Here is a 16121-nt window from a genome sequence, read left to right on the forward strand (position 1 = left end):
GGGGATGACATTAACAGTGCTCATTTCTTAGGGCTATCATCAGGATGAATGGCATAATGCACATGAAGTACTTAAACCATATGTTGGTACCTCAAGCCTTCGCTTTCATGATAGCAGCCCCTTTGTTTCTGCAGCACATTCCTATCCCACCTGACTTAAATCACTAAAGTACTCTTCACCATGTCACTCCCCTTCACAACTACCATCAATGGGCTATGATATGGGTTATGAAATAAAGTCCAAACTCGGAATTCAAGGCTCATTATGCTCTGCCTCCAACCCATGTTCTGGCTTTATCTGATGCTCCTTCCTTACTCTGGCAAGTCTGGGGGGTACCCCCCCCTTCCCAGCACACTTCATGCTTCCCAAGGTCCCATCTTTTCTTATGCTGTACCTACCCCTTTCCCTGCCCTCCACAGTCTGTATGTGCTCCCCACTTCTCTCCATCTGGTAAATTCTATCCATCCTTCCCGGTCCAGCACAAGCCTCCTTCCAAAGCTTTCTCTGTCTATTCTATCTGGTGGTAACAAGAGTCTTCAGTTCAGACAGTCCTGAGTTCAAACCTTGCTATTAACATATGACCTTGTAGGACTGTAAGGCCTTTTATGCCTACTAACCTCAATTTTTTGAACCATAAAATGGGAGGAATTGCTGGTAGTTTAGATGAATAAGTGAGGTGACTTGAGAGCACACAGCAGAGGCTCTTCTCACCCAGCCTCTTGGGTGGCATTTCATCCATACTGAACTATGTGCTGGTTGGGTATGTTTTTGTTTTTATTTTGTTTTGTTTTGTTTTTCTTTTGGTTGTTTGTGCATTTTATCTTTCCAATTAATGATACGGTCTTTGAAAGTAAGAATAATTTCCTATTTTTATTAAACAAATTCTAATGAAATATTTACTACATACCAAGCATGCTTCTAAATGCTGTATGCTACAAATATCTACCCATTTCACTGCTCTTGAGTGGCAGGCTGACAAAATTAAGTATCTGATGACTGTGTATAAACAAGCTAGAAGGAGAAATGGCTTGAGTTGGGAATGCAAATTAACAGACCAACACAGCACAATATGAACATATGGAAATGTATCAAATCAATACTCTGTACACCTTAAACTTACATAATGCTTTATGTTACTTATATCTCAATTTTATAAAAACAACCCCCAAAAAAACAACAACAAATGTAGCTGGAGATCATCTTTAAAAAATTCATTTCTACTCTATATTCTACTGGGACCAAGAAATGCCCTAAATATGCCCTAACCAAATTGTCTACTTGGTGAGGACAAGCAAGTTAGATGTCCATACCAGAGGCCCCTAAGGTGTTTCCCACTGTCAACCAATCTCTCCATTATTTGAGCCTTACCCTGGGATCTAAGCCCTCCATCCATATACTGGGAATACACAGGAAAACACTAGACAAAAATAACAGAGCGAAACTGGATAAATCATTTGTTCTCAAGAGTGTCAGTTGTTTCCGTGGGATGCCTCAGTCAGTTAAGCATCTGCCCTCAGCTCAGGTCAAGATCCTGGAGGCCCTGTATTGGGCTCCCTGCTCAGTGGGGAGTCTGCTTCTCCCTCTGTCCCTTCCCTCACTTGTGCACATTCGTTCTCTAATAAATAAAATCTTAAAAAAAAAAAAAATTCTCTCTCTCTCCCTCTGCCTCCCCTTCTGCTCCTCCCTACCACTCTTTACTTTCTCACTCTCGATCTAAAGTAAACAAACAAAATCTTTAAAAAAAAAAAAAGTGTCAGTTATTTCTTTTTTTTTTTTTAATTTTTTAATTTTTATTTATGATAGTCACAGAGAGAGAGAGAGAGAGAGAGGCAGAGGGAGAAGCAGGCTCCATGCACCGGGAGCCCGACGTGGGATTCGATCCCGGGTCTCCAGGATCGCGCCCTGGGCCAAAGGCAGGCGCCAAACCGCTGCGCCACCCAGGGATCCCGTCAGTTATTTCTTAATGCACCCTGCTGGCTCCATGCCTTGGCCTCATGGAGTGGCTGGCATTAGTGATGTAGGTTGGCTGAGCGACCCTGACCCAGAGCTCTTGTGCCATCCTACAAGGGCAGGAGGGGTGAGCCAGTGATCCCTATAGGACTATGCCAGGGCTTGGCCCAGTCAAGGCCCAAACATAAGGAAGCCCACAATGCAGAAGCCATGAGACAGTTTTAGGGACTACTGTGAGAAGGCCCACACAGTTTCAGAGAGAAGAAAAACAAGACAGGACAGCTGGGGATGCCTGGGTAGCTCAGCGGTTGAGTGTCTGCCTTTGGCTCAGAGCATAATCCTGGAGTCCTGGGATCGAGTCCCACATTGGGCTCCCTGCATGGAGCCTGCTTCTCCCTCTGCCTGTGTCTCTGCTTCTCGCTCTCTCTCAAGAATAAATAAATATTTTTTTAAAAAGACAGGACAGCTGTAGTAGCTTCCTGCTTGAAAGAAAAAAAAATGTTGATCTCTTTGATTTAAAAAAGAGAGAAAGAGATTGTCTAAGGGAAATGCCAGAGTGAAGTGTATAAATTGACAGCTGTTGTAGAACCCAAAGACTTTGGAGACAAGAGGGAAAAATACAAAGGGATAAAAATAAAAAAATAAAATAATTAAAAAAAAAACAACCTTAGGAACCTAAAAATAAGAGCACTTGGGACTTTGATAAAAAAAAGAAAAGAAAAAACTTTAATAAAAAATATAATCATTTGAATCCATACATCAACTAGTACATGCAGTATTCAGCCCAAATTTCCTATTTGGCATGAGAACATTAACACTAAAAATTCACAGAGTTAGTTAGTAATAGAACCAGACTAAGAAGGCTGGCTCCCAGGTCTTCTAACCTCTGGCCTTAGGCTCTCTGCTCTGTGTAATATGCCACATGGATCATCATCCCAGAGATTAACACCCCCTGGAACAGCAGGAGGGTTGAGCTGTGATCCTTTACCAAAAACAATGCTTTAGAGAGGAAGGAATTCTGAATATAGGAAAAAAGAAAGAAAAAAAGCCTAGGGCTTTTTAAAGGTGCTTCCAAAAAAACCAGGACGGAATTCGTGGAAAATGATGAACGGTAGATACAAAATTACAAGTGTATACACACACACAACAGTCATAAATGTAAAGAATATCAAAATATACTCTGTTATTGAACAGTCCTCAAGTACCAAATGGCAGGAAGCCTTTACAAAAATTTTATTTTGAAATGATTTTAGACTAACAGAAAAGTTGCAAAAAAAAAGGAGCTCCTCTATACCCCTCAAACAGCTTCTGCTAATATCAGTATCTTATACAATCACAGTACCTGTATCAAAACTAAGAAATTAATATTAATACAGTACTGTTAACTGCACTATAGACTCGATTCAGACTGTATTAGTTTTTCAACTACTGCCCTTTCGTGTCCCAGGATCCGATCCAGGATTCCATCTAGGATCCCACACTGCATGTGGGTGTCATGTACCCTCAATCTCCTCCAATCTGAAAATTCCTAGTCTCTCCATGTCCTTCATAACCCCAACACTTTTAAAGAGTACTGGTCAGTTCTTTTGTACAATGCTCATCAATTTGAGTTTGCCTAAGTTTTTGTATGATTAGATTAGGTCATGCATTTTTGGCAAGAATACCACGGAAGTCATAATGTAACCTTCTGTGATGGTTAATTTTATATGTCAATGTAATTAGGCCACAGAGTGCTAAGTTTTTTGGTCAGTTTATTCTAGGTTTTTGTGAGGGTGGGTTTTTATGTTTGTTTTTTGAAATGTTATTTATTTATTCATGAGAGACAGAGACAGAGAGAGAGAGAAGAGAAGAGAGGCAGAGAGAGAGGCAGAGGGAAAAGCAGGCTCGCTGCAGGGAGCCTGATGCAGGACTTGATCCCAGGACCCTGGGATCACGCCCTGAGCCGAAGGCAGACGCCCAACCCCTGAGCCACCCAGGTGCCCCTGTGAGGGTGTTCTGAATTAGGTTAACACTTAAGAAAAAAAAAAAAAAAACACTTAAGTGTCAGACTGACTACAGCAGATTACTCTCTCTAATATGAGTGGGCCTCATCCAATTAGTTGAAGGCCTTAATTTTTTTAAACGGTGGGGGGAGGCACCTGGGTGGTTGGTTAAGCATCTGCCTTCAGCTCAGGTCATGGTCCCAAGGTCGTGAGATGGCCCCACCTCCACCACCTGCTCAGCGTGGAGTCTCCTTCGCCCTCTCCTTCTTCTCCTCCCTCTGCTGTGCTCTCTCGCTCTTCCTCACTCTCTCTCAAATAAATAAATATAATCTTTGAAAAAAAAAAAAGGGCTGACTCTCTCCAGAGTAAGGGAGGATTCCTTCTGCTTAATTGCCTTCAAATGGGGACATGGACTTCTTCTTGCCTTTGGACTCAAACAGAAACATGGCTCTTTCTAGGTGTTGAGCCTGCTGACCCAGCTCTCCTGGGTCTCCAGTGTCCACTCACCCTGTAGATCTTGCAACATGTCAGCCTCCATAATACAAGAGCCAATTCCTTATACTAAACTTTTATATTAAACATATACATACCAATGTATATATTTACCTACGTCCTATTGATCTGTTTCTCTGAAGAAACCTGACTAATATACCTTCTCAGGGCAACCTATCAGAGGATCCATAATTTCCATGTGTCTTCTTAGTTGTGATGTTAACCTTGACTATGTGGTAAAGGTGGTGCCCACAGATTTCTTCACTGTAATGGTACTATTTTTCCTTTGCAATTAATAAACTTGGAGAGATATATTGAAACTCTATATATATCATATTTCTCAGCAAACTCTGCCCCACTGATTTCAGCATCCACGGGTGGATGTTATCTGAAATAGTTACTACTATGATGTTTGCCTCGTCAGGATTTTCTATTTTTCTCATTCCTTCTACATGTATTGATTGGAATTCTACTATTCCCTACATCCCCTATTTACTAATGTATTCAATTATTTATTTATGTAAGTATGTATCCATCAATACTTCTTTTATTCCATGGCTTATAATCCAGTACTATTAGTATATATTTTCTTGCTCAAATTGTTCTAGCCTTGGCCTTTTGGACATTGGCAGGAAGTAATTTTAAGAGGGAAATTGAATTTAGATTTGACTCTACTTAGAGACAAAGAGGCCAAGCTAAGGTCTCAAGACTGGAGCACTCCCAGCTTTCACCAATTGGTTCCAGATCTTGCAGTCAGACATTGCAAAAACAAAACACTAAAGGCACTTCTGAAGGGCACTGAAGGAACAGGCTTGGGGGACAAGGTAACTCAAGCTTCACTTTCAGTAGGTAAACTATCCCCACTACTTTCTATAGGGAGGGACTCAGGTGGCTAAGAGATACCTGAGCACCTGTGACCCCCTGCCAGCTTCCAGGTTGGGAGTGTGGACCAGAACCACTGGTGAGGGCAAATGAAGGTTGAAAATATCAGAATCCCTGGGAGGTGAGGGATACCAGACTCCCTGAGGGATGCTCCACCAGAGGTCACTTTCCAAGCACCTAGAACACCTCCATTAGTGTGCAGAGCCCTTCTGATTGTGAGGGTGAACCTGCATCGCAAGAGAGTGTGGAGTATATCCAGCCAATGAAGGCAGGGTGACTTCAGGTGCCCAGGGTGATTTCACAGAACTCCATGCCCGGATCTTCAAGTGGCCACTAGGGAGCAGAGACCAGTAAGGAAATGCAAGGACGGTGAGCAGCCAGCCAGAGAGGAGAAGCCATGAAGAAGAAGGGCCCACAGCAGGGGCAACAGGCGTTGGCTCCACTGAGGGCTAGGGAATGCTAGCTGGTCCTAGACATTTCTAAAATCTGATCCTACCTCTCTTGGGTGGTTTGGGCAGCTCTTCTCCATGGCGAAAGCCATGACACAGATGCATTAACCACTGGGGCACCCAAGGATGTCACAAATTGAGTGGAGGTTGCTAAGTAAAGAATAACAAAAATGTTCCAGAACCCTAAAGCATATTTGCTCTTGAGCTGTGATTGGATTTTACAAGATCACTGGTCAAAATCCTAAGCAACCCCATTAATCCAAGGCCACTTATCCTGACCTTCAAGCCTGATCTAGCTCTTGCCACCCTATCTTCCACTTCTCCTGTCATGAACAGCAACACAGAGCTGACCAGGAGACACCAGGACACAACAAAGATGAAAGTATATGAAAGAAGACTGACTATGTTCGTTAGGTTCCTCACCCCCATTAAGGACTGACTGAGGTGATGATGGGTGGATGATGACGGAGAAGGGTGAATATGGAGAGCAAAGGAACACGGTTGTCCAGAAAGAACTAAATCAACATGGAGTCTGAGAAGAATGGTCAGAATCCAAGCCTGAAGATTCAGGCCAAACTGAGAGAACAAGCTGTATAGTTGAAGCAAGCCAGGCGTGGTGGGTAGGGGAATGAAGGGAAGAGGAGAAAATAGAGCAATAATGGGTCTTAAAAGTCCCACTTAAAGGGTGGGACTATATAACAGCGCCAACTAAGAGAGTACTCCTGGTCCTAGGCTGTTTGCCTGCTGCCTGGCTCTCAGCCTCCTCCTTGCGGGGAGCTGCTAACTTGCCCCCCAGTCCCAGGCAGGACAAGCCAAGGTCTAGCTAGCATGAATGTTCTACTTCAGTCAAACATGCTGGGTGCTCACCCCATCCTCCCTGGCCTCAGATAACCTCCTCCTATCCAACCTAAGCCTTCCCTCAGATCAGGTTCTCCCTCCTCTACTCAGTGAAGACCACCCTCACCGTCCCAGCACATGAGTATCTCTCACTGCCCATTCCTCTGCTAAACCCCTGAGGCACAACTGCTTAGAGCAGAGCTGCTCAAAGAGTCTGAGCCCAACAGCTAAACAAATTCTCAGGTTCCATCTACTGAATCAGAATGTCTGGGAGTGGGACTAGAAAATATTTTAATAAGCTTTCAGGTCAATAAAAATCACCTGGAGAGCCTGAAGTTCTTGGGCCATATTTCAAATAGCACTGTTCCAGATGTAATTTTAATATATATATATAGTAAACATATATAGTAAACATATATATAGTAAACATACATATATATATATGTTAACTAACTAGAATTTAAATAAAAACTTGAAAAAATTTTAAGAAAACAAATAGCACTGTTCCAGGTGACTCTTAACATGCCAGAGTTTGAGGAGTATTCATCTGGACTAGATCCGTGGTCTTAAAATTGAGCATGCATCATAATCACCTGGAGGCCTTTTGAAAAACACTGATTGATATCCCCACCCCCCCACCAGGAATTTCTGATTCAGGAGGTATGGAGCAGGACACAAGAATGCACTTCTATGGGGCACCTGGGTGGCTCAGTCAGTTAAGCTTCCAAACCTTGATCTCAACTCAGGTCTTAATTTCAGGGTTTTTTTTTTTTTTTTTTAAGAATTTATTTATTTATTCATGAGAGACATGAGAGACACAGAGAGAGAGAGGCAGAGACACAGGCAGAGGGAGAAGCAGGCTCCAGGCAGGGAACTCAACGTGAGACTCGATCCTGGGTCTCCAGGATCACATCCTGGGCCAAAGGTGGCGCTAAGCCACTGAGCCACCCAGCCTGCCCTTAATTTCAGGCTTGTGAGTTCAAGCCCTGCATTGGGTTCCATGCTGGACATGGAACCTACTTCTAAAAAAAATTTTTTTTTAAAATTTGCATTTCTAGCAGATCCCAGATAATCTAGTGTTGCTAGTTCAGGGACCACCATTTAAGAACCACCAACCTAGCTCACCATCAAGTATTTCACACGTGCTATCTCATAGTCTGATTTGTGTGTATGTCCTATCTCCTCAAGCAGGTCTTTGAGGGCAAATAACTCTCAGTTTTACTTTTCTGTCCATCTGGTACTTATCACAGTAGAAATTGTCAATTAGGTGATATTACCCTTAATTATGTTTAGTCTCTGTCCTTTCTTAAAATGGAGAGCTACTGTGACGATTAGCAGATATAATAATGTAAAAGTACTTTGCAAACTAGAAGGTATAATAATGTAAAAGTACTTTGCAAACTAGTACTTTGCAAACTAATGTTATTTTTAACATTAGAAATAATCTTCTACTCATCACCAGTAATGAGAACAAGTAGTGACTGTGGACAGAACCAGTCCAACATCTCTCCCACTGTAGACATCCCTTCTCCATCCCTTCTCCCACTTTCCTACTACAAATTCCCCAGCGCCAACCCTGCTAAGGACGTCTCTATCACTTCTTGGGCAGGACAGACTATTCTACAGTTAGTTCCTTACATTGAGACAAAATAGAACACCTTAGAATTTCTGCCATTGATCCCAGTTCTTTCCGCTGGGATCACACAAAGAATTTATGGCCATATTTATCCGTTCCTGGGAAAGTAAATCTCCACTAACATACTTCTAAAGCAAAAGCTGACCACTTTGCATATATATCACGATGGCATCGTGGGTAGAAAGTTTACTGGAGGGCTTTGGAAATAGCTACAGAAATGAACTTCTGACTCACATCTATTCCCTCCCTTACTAATTTTGTTCCCATTTTGCAGTGGTCACTATCAATTCTCCTGCCATTTAGTTAAATTTCCTATAAGTGGCAGAAGAGAAAGGGCTTTGCTAGAAAATATAAGTTCAAGAGAGAAATTAAAGAAAACAGTCAAAAAATGTTCAAGCTCTCATTTTTCTCTTAGTCTAAGAAATAAAGGGTAATTGTGTATTTCAACTATGGGCTTCCTTATACTTGAGCACTGATATGACCTATAAGCAGATAATTCCAGTGAAGTCCATGAGGACATCGCTCGTATTTCTAGTTGTCCTTCCCTCGCCTTTAATTAACTGGTAATTTGAGGAAAATTGAGAAACAAAGATTTTTAATACTTTCCCCAAGGATAGCATAGGTCACAGACTCTTACCAGCCAACTTCAAAGAATACACGTTAAGCTCTTTTTCTGCATATCAATTACCAAGAGAGCAAAGCTGCAAGGGAAAATAAAATCTACTTTCTGTTCTCTTACACTCCTGATCAGACTCTCTTTGTTGGGCCACTTCCTTTAAAGAGCTCTTGTTCACATTCCCAGCATATCCTAAAATTGCCACGTATGTGATTCTTTCAATTATGCAGAAGAAAGGGGTTACTATCCTATTTGTGAGGTTATTAACCATCGGGAGATAGACCAGAAGAGACACCGGAATTTAATCCCTCCTCAGATTTAACTCTGGGAAGCAACCAGATACTCCTGCAATTTTCTGTAAGATTCCCTAAAAGAACACACGAAAAGAGTTTTTCTCAGCTTGTATGAACTATCTTGACCCTGTCCCCACTGACCAGCCAATCATCTCACCTCTTCCTCTTTGCTGATGCCCCACCTCTTCGGATTCCCTAAGACGAGACACAAGTACATCCCTTCCCCACTACAAGGAATGAGTCGCACTTGCTCTTTTTTTTTTTTTTAAGATTTTATTTATTTATTCATAAGAGACACAGAGAGAGGGGCAGAGACACAGGCAGAGGGAGAAGCAGAGTCCCTGTGGGGAGCTCAATGTGGGACTCGATCCCAGGACCCCGGGGCCACGACCCCAGCCAAAGGCAGATGCTCAACCACTGAGCCACCCAGGCATCCCTGCACTTGCTCTTCTATACTTCAGCCCTCTTAATGTGTCTGAGCACCTTCTGACCTCTACCCACCCAAAGCCTCCATGAGCATAAACTCTAACTTTAGAAAACTGGGATAGAGGATTTGCACATGGTTGTAGGGGAAAAAAACTTCCCACGTGGGAAATTCAGAAAAAAAAAAAAAAAGTATTCCTCAGGAGGAGGCAAATGCCAGCTCAGACTCACATCATAGTTTATTATCATTAAACAGCAGCTCCTGGAAGTCAGAACTACAGCTAATATCCCTAACGGTGATGTAATGTTACCGACTCACCAATGATTGGCCTTATTTCTCTCTTCTTGAAGTTGCTGCAATATTGTTGCTTCTCAGTTCTGCTACACACTGGACTGAAAATCTGAGGGGTATAAAAGTCACATGGGTTCCCCAGTCGCCCCTTCCCAAGTATACCTTCTGAGGGTAAAGAATATAAATCACTCAACTCAAACTACATCCCGGGAGAGTCTTTCCCCTTAATTTCATTTCAGTCTTGGCTGCCCTGTATCAGGGCAAAGGAACCAGTTGTTCCATCTCTTTATCCCATAAAGACTATCTGGTAGCTCCCACAAGTCTGGTTTGGTCAATGAAACAACACATCAGGCAAAACTCAATGCCACATCAAAATTTAAGTTCAGGGACTCCTGGGTGGCTCAGCAGTTGAGCGTCTACCTTCAGTTTGGGGCGTGATCCTGGTCCCAGGATGGAGTCCCACATTGGGCTCCCCGCAGGGAGCCTACTTATCCCTCTGCCTGTCTCTCTGCCTCTCTCTGTGTGTCTCTCATGAATAAATAAATAAAATCTTTAAAAAATTAAGTTCAAATCCTTTTATAAGGAACTTTTACTTATAAGAAAGTTGACTAGTAATAGATTCTCATGGTTTTGTGTTTGGCCATCAGGGCCATGCAAGCAAACTCCACAATCCTGAAGAACTTTTGTTCATTTTACGGATCTCAGGTTTCACCTCAGTTGGAATCCAGGCTCCTCAACCATTTTTGAACATCAGACCAAGCACCAAAAACTGGTAAAGATCTTTAACCTCCAGAACTGTTTAGGGCCCACTCAGAGTGATGAATCTTACTCAGATTCACGCACTAGGCACAGATCCCTGGGGGTGAAATCAAATTGCTACAGGCTTTACCTTTAAAAATCGGAATCTGGGGGCACTTGGGTGGCTCCATCAGTTGATTTCAGCTGAGGTCATGATCTCAGGGCCATGAGATCGACCCCCACGCTGGGCGTGGAGCCTACTTGAGGTTCTCTCTCTCCCTTTCCCTCTGCCTCTCTACCCCTCCCTTTATAAATTAATTAATTAATTAGTTTTTAAAATGGGAATCCTGTACATCCTTTTTTAAATTTTTAAAATTTTTTTTAAAGATTCTATTTATTTATTCATGAGACACACACACACAGAGAGAGAGAGAGAGAGAGAGAGAGAGAGAGGCAGAGACACAGGCAGAGGGAGAAGCAGGCTCCATGCAGGGAGCCTGACGTGGGACTCCATCCTGGGTCTCCAGGATCAGGCCCTGGGCCAAAGGTGGCGCTAAACCGCTGAGCCACCAGGGCTGCCCTCTATACATCCTTAAATGATATACCCATGACTATGCTAAACATCACATCAAAATTCTGTGTGATGCTCAGTGCAGGACTGAGTCTTTATCCTACTTTAGAGGAGATGTTATTACTCCTTTACTGAATGCTTTTGCCCACATATCCTGGCCATTAAATGGGTTTAAATGTGCCACATAGCTCTCTCCCTAGAGAGACTGCTTTCTCAAAGATCACTAAATCCAGAGACAGAAACCTCCCGTGTGGCAAGCTCTATTACTTTGGCATTGATACAGATTTCTTCAGTGCCAAGATGAAAATAATCCTTTAAGAATCAGAATGGGCAATAATGATAGCATCTTGAGAGAAAGATAAGATTCTACTTCTAAAAGATGTAAAAACCTTTCATTTAAATAACTTGAGGCAACTGAGATCCAATGCCTGCCACCTACCATTGCAGGATAAGCACTCTCCTCTGCTGACAACCTGGCTTCACTCTTCACAACTCAGCAGCAGCTGAAAGAGTATCCTATTCGGGTTAATAGGATTGGAGCTATGTAGGTGTACTTATTGATTGCCGAAAAACCGTTTACCCCAAAACTTAGCAGCTTAAAACAACAAACACTTATTTACCTCACAGTTTCTGTGGGTCAAGAATCCAGGCAGCCTCAGCTGGGTGCCCCTGGCTCAGAGTGTCTCACAGGATATAATCAAGAAATTATCCAGGGTGGCAGTTATCTTTCAGAAGTCTTTTTATAACCTCGTTTTGGAAAGGATATCCCATTGCTTTTGCCATATTCTATTTGTTGGAAACAAATCAATAAATCCAGTTCACACTCAGGGTTAGGAGATTACACAAGAGGATGAACACCAGGAAGCAGGGAACACTGGGGGGCATCCTGGAGGCTGTCTACAAGGGAGGAATCTATCAGAGCTACATTCAAAAGTGCCTGGAGGTTAAATATCATGGTATCTGTAATTTATTCTATAATGCACACCAAAAAGGAAAAAAAGAGCTGAAGCAAATATGACAAATTATTAACAACTATGAAATCAAAGTGATGATTATAAAGCTATTTGTTGGACTACTATTGTACTTTTCTGTGTGTCTGAAAAATTTCCTAATTAAAAAAAAAACCAAGACCACCTGATCTTGTTCACTAACAATGGATCAAGGGGGAAAATTGCATCAACTAAGCTAACTCGTATGTTAATGTTAAATTATAGCACTTGGCAGATGTCCCTCAATATTTAAATGGCCCATACTCACCACCCTCATCTAACAGGTGAATGAACTCAGCTACTTTGGGCTTATTTGGTTCCTAGAGGTCCTGACGGTATCACTGGAATGGTTCCTTGTGACTTTGTCTAGATTGTGAACTCAGTGAGAAATCATACTAGACGATGAGCCCTACTTCAGTGCTAACACAGTACCTCCAGTACCCAGCCCAGTGCCCCGCACACAGTAGGTACTCAGTAAATATATTTTTCAGAGAATGGCAACTATTTTATAATACCTTGCCCTTAAATCTTTTGGACCAAAGTTATCCCTCCCATACCTGATGGCACAGAACTCTAGGATCTAGAACTTGGGCCCAACCAAGGGCTTGTATAGGTATTTGAGCTAATAGTTGTTGGTGAAGAACTGTTGTGGCCCAGTCGCAGGCTGCTATAGCTCACTGTTCCATGGAGGCAAGATGGCCTTCGAACCAGGGATCCCAACAAGTCAGGGCCTTAAGTTCTCATGAGAGAACATCCAAGCCTGGATCACCCGGTTTTTAATGCAAGGAGAATTCTTTTTAACCAACAACATGGAAGAGCTATAATCACCATAGAATTAAATGTAAAATAGCTGACTCAAGCAAGACTAGCTAAAGTTTGCCCTCAACTTCTCCGCTCCAAACGAACTTATACTAAACAGTGGGTCTATGGTTGTAGGGTAAGCTGTCAAAACCTTTAGGCTTTTCAAACTCCACCCCTATAATAAATTGTATCAGAAAAAAAAAAATATATATATATACATAGGAACTACAGTAAAGTAGGTCCCCAGAAAAATGCCTGGGATTTGGAACAGCAATTCAGTGTTAAACCTTGAGCTTTTATTAAGGAAAACTTTTACAAATGTTTACATTCAAAACCCTGTCTATAAGGGGCTCAGTCCATTGAGCATGTGGCTCTTGATTTCAGGGTCATGAGTGCAAGTTTCCTTTTTTATCTTGGTAGCCAAAAAACTCAAAGTTAAATTGGGCCCAATTCCAGGAATAAACTCACTCCAAGAACATGATTTTTTTCACTTGGTTTCTAAAAGTTTTATGTGATGGTTGACTATCCCATCTCTTATCTCTGGATTACCTCAAATTCCTTTTGGAAGCTACTATCCATTCAGCAAACAGTTACAGAATGCTTACTATTTACCAGGCCTTCTGTTAGGTACCAGGGCCAGAGGGAAGCCAGTCAGCCAATTTCTTCAAAATAATAATGTTCTCAGGTAAGGATGAGGGAAAGCCCAGGTGGAGGGGCGGGGCATAGAAAGAGCCTAGACATGTACAATATAGTATTTCCATGAGGGAGGTCTGCATGAAATGAAACAGGAGAGAAGAGAAACACCCAATGTAGGTAGTGCCAGGGGACTGGAGGAGGTCGAGGAGACCATTAGGAAAATTTCTAAGTAGAAATAAAATTTGAGGGGCATCTGGTTGGCTCAGTCGGTTATGTGTCTGCCTTCAGCTCAGGTCATGATCCGGAGGTCCTGGGATCGAGCCCCACATCGGGAGAAGTCTGCTTCTTCCTCTCTGTGCATGCTCTCTCTCGCTCTCTTTCTCTCTCAAATAAATAAAATCTTTATTTGAAAAAAAAAAGAAATAAAACTTGAGAATCAGTGGAATGAAGCAAGGCAAAGGAGACCGCAATCTGAAGGCACAGAACCGCAAAACAGCAGCGTGTGCTACTGCGATCCCAGGGTCATTTGGCGTGGGAGAAATAAATGTGCGCGAGAGGGAGAAGTGGGAAACCAGGCAAGGCTAGAGATGTGAGTGGAATTCAGGTTGTAAAGAAAGGGAGTTTAGATTTTAGGCCACGCGATCGGGAGCCAACAGTTCTGATTTACATGTTAGATTAAACACTAGTAAAATTAAAAAGGAAACCTGGAGGCTGGGACATCAGCTAAGAAGCTGTAGCAAAATCCAGACAAGAGACATGGGGTGCCCCCTCCTCCGGCTGTGGGGTGGAAAGGCCGCAGGAGAGGAAGGTGCTTGGGGAGCACCCCGGTGATGAGGCACAGCCATTCCCTCGGGGGGTGAACACGAACAGCCTCAGCTCTAGAGACCGATGCCTGGGTCTGAGCCTGACCCCATCCTTTATCAGCTCTGCGGTCTCAGGCCGGTTGGTTAACCACTACGTACCTCAGTTTCCTCACTGGCAAACCAGGCATAGTATTACTGATGCTAATAACAATACACCTACCCTCCAAGAATGAATGAATGAATGAGAATAGTTCCTGCCTCATTTACTTCTCACCAAATCATAGGAGCCTAGGTATTGTTATTCCATTACTGGGAGGATACACACACACACACACACACACACACACGCATACACATATAAGTACATTATATATTATAGATCATAGATATTTTGTATCATATATGTTAAATTATACATTATGTATATAATTGTGAAAGTAGGGATTATCACATGAGGGTAAGTAATATATATATTACTATTTGTTTAAGCACATTGGCAATGCTCCATAAATGACAGCTCTTGTCAATATTATTTTGATTATATGCAAGACAGCTCTGGATGCTTGGGCTACAGGGACTAACAGAACAGACAAGGTCTCTGCTCTCCTGGAGTTTACATCACATGGAGCGATGATAAACAAATCAATCAGTAAGTGATAAGTGCCATGCCGAGAATTAGAGAAAGGTGTCGTGCTAGCGGGTGACTGACAGCTGCATTAAACAGCTCTGTTGGTCAAGGAAGGCTTCTCTGTGGAGGTGGTATTTACCCAGAGTAATGAATGTCAAGGAGGATCTAGCAACGCCAAGATTTTGAGGATGAGAATGGTAGGCACAAGGAATGGCTCAGACAAATGTCCTATGGTAAGAACAAGCTCGGTGGGTTTGTGAAGCAGAGAGAAGACCAGTGTGGCTGGCATATAATAGGCAAGGGTTTAGAAATGAGATTGGTGGGGTGCTTGGGTGGCTCAGTCAGTTAAATGTCCTACTCTTGATTTCGGCTCAGGCCATGATCTCAGGGTAGTGAGATCAACCCCTGTGTCAGGCTCCAGCTCTATGCTGGGCATGGAGCTTGCTTAAGATTCTCTCTCTCTCCCACCCTCCCTCTGGCCTTCCCATCCTTTCTCTCTCTCCCTCTGAAGAAAGAAGGAAAGAAAGAAAATAAAAAAGAAAGAATAATAAAATAATAATAAATAAATAAATAAAATAATTAATAATAAATAAATAAATAAATAAATAAATAAATAAATAATAAAATAAAATAAAAAAGATTCTCTCTCTCTCTTCCCCCCTCTGGCCTTCCCATCCTTTCTCTCTCTCCCTCTGAAGAAAGAAGGAAAGAAAGAAAATAAAAAAGAAAGAATTGGAAAGAAGGTTCTGCAGTATAGGGCTTTGAAAGCCAGGTAGGAGACAATGGACAAGGAGAAATCTAGAATGACTTTTTAGCATCCCATCTGAATAACTAAATGGATGATGATGCCATTCCCAGGGAGGTCACAGAAAGGCATGTTGGTTTGGTTGGGAGGGTGAGGAGTTCTTTCAGGATGTGCTGAATTTGAGGTGGCTAAGGGACATCTAAGTGAAGATACAGAAAAGAGCTGGACTCTGGATGGTGGGGGATGGAATCCTAGGAACTATTGCAGGGGCCAAGGGCAGGCTGCCCCAAAATGTGCCACTTTGGCCTATTGATTATTTTGTACAACAGTGACGTGAGACGGCCTGTGCAAGCACACT

The 16121-nt window shown here is 42.5% G+C and overlaps 1 protein-coding gene across 4 annotated transcripts in view; it reads right to left on the bottom strand.

Moving 5' to 3' along the window:
* The window catches only part of FAXC (failed axon connections homolog, metaxin like GST domain containing), a 72262-nt gene that overhangs the window by 10919 nt on the left and 45222 nt on the right, over positions 1–16121 (bottom strand). The window lies entirely within an intron of this gene.

Source organism: Canis lupus, chromosome 12, assembly GCF_011100685.1.
Source record: "Canis lupus familiaris isolate Mischka breed German Shepherd chromosome 12, alternate assembly UU_Cfam_GSD_1.0, whole genome shotgun sequence".
Taxonomy (NCBI): Eukaryota; Metazoa; Chordata; class Mammalia; order Carnivora; family Canidae; genus Canis; species Canis lupus.